We start from the raw sequence: 1754 nt of genomic DNA, 5'->3' as shown, positions 1-1754 counted from the left end.
TGTGTGTACATATGGATAATTGTAGAAATATACGTACTACAAGACTATATTATTATTATTATTATTATTATTATTATTATTATTATTATTATTATTATTATTATTATTATTGTCGTTAGAACGACATTGCATTGACTTCAGTGTTGCTTCTCTTTCTATACAAATAAAATTTCGGCAACAACTTTTTAGTATGATATTCGAAGCTCGTCCACTAGTCTTGGTTACCGAATGTCATCATACGGTGGAAGTACTAAGGAATTTCACACAAGATTCTCAATTCTAGGCATATATATATATATATGTGTGTGTGTGTGTAATATATATATGCGCATATATATAATATATATATATGTGTGTATATATATATATATGTGTGTGTGTGTATGTGTATGTACATATCTATGTGCGTGTCTATGTGTCTGTGTTTGTCCCACGCACACCTCTTGACACCCCGTGTTGGTGTGTTTGCGTCTACGTAACATAGCGATTCGGCGAAAAGAGTTCCAGGCTTAAAATTAAAAAAAGCAGGACCGGGATCGATTTATTCGACTTAAATTCCTTGAAGGTGGTGCTCCGGCATGGCCGCACCCAGATGAATGAAACCACTAAAAGATAAAAGATTCATATGTGTGTGTATCTCTGTGTGTTTGTGTGTGTGTGCGTGTATTTGAAGTATATATGTGTGAGAGTGTGTGTGCATGTATTTGAAGTATATATATATATTTGTGTGTGTGTGTGTGTGTGTGTGAGTGTGTGCATATAGAGACGTGCACAAACGCAATTCAATAAATATACACGCAGTCCAATCAATTACGACATATCAAGCAAATATAACGCCCCATCTCCCTCGAGGCCTCTCTATAACATCAAGTATCGCGAAGGATGAAGATTTATTTTTCATCTGATATAATTATACACTGAGTTACACACACGGACGCACATACACACATATGCAGACAAACACTCACACATGTATGTATATATACATACACACACACATTCATATATATATATATATATATATACTTGTATAGGCATACATACATATATACATACATATGTACGTACATGCATACATACATATATACATATGTGTGTGTGTCTGTGTGTGTCTGTGTGTCCATATGCATATTTGTAGAAATATACGTACTACAAGACTATATTATTATTATTATTATTATTATTATTATTATTCTCGTTAGAACGCCATTGCGCTGACTGTGTTGCTTCTCTTTCTTTAAATGTATATACAAATACAACAAAATACTGGATGAGTACAGTGATTAGAATTCTCCACTAATCTGAGCTCCCAGATTTCAAGCTTAGATAGAGAGACAGACAGGTAGATAGATAGATAGATAGATAGATAGATAGATAGATAGATAGATAGATAGATAGATAGATAGATAGATAGACAGATAGATAGATGTACATATATATCTGAATATATGATGGTGTGGAGTCAAGTGTTAGGTGAGTATAGAGGGACAATAAATGAATTGAACTTCATATTCGAGGTATCGATGAAGCTATAGAATATTATTCAGGCACTCAACTAAGAATCCAGTGCATCTTCATTGAAAAACAGATGTGAATTAGTGAAGTTCATAACATAACCATTATTCTTCCTGAGTAATCTCTTTTTCTTATCTAAATTTATATATCTACACACACACACACACACACACAAACACACACACATATATATAGAGAGATAAATTGATAGTGAGATATTTATAAGTATATGCATATTT

Source organism: Octopus bimaculoides, chromosome 12 (genome assembly GCF_001194135.2).
Source record: "Octopus bimaculoides isolate UCB-OBI-ISO-001 chromosome 12, ASM119413v2, whole genome shotgun sequence".
NCBI lineage: Eukaryota > Metazoa > Mollusca > Cephalopoda > Octopoda > Octopodidae > Octopus > Octopus bimaculoides.
The sequence above is the reverse complement of the archived record's forward strand: the minus strand, read 5'-3'. Positions refer to the sequence as shown.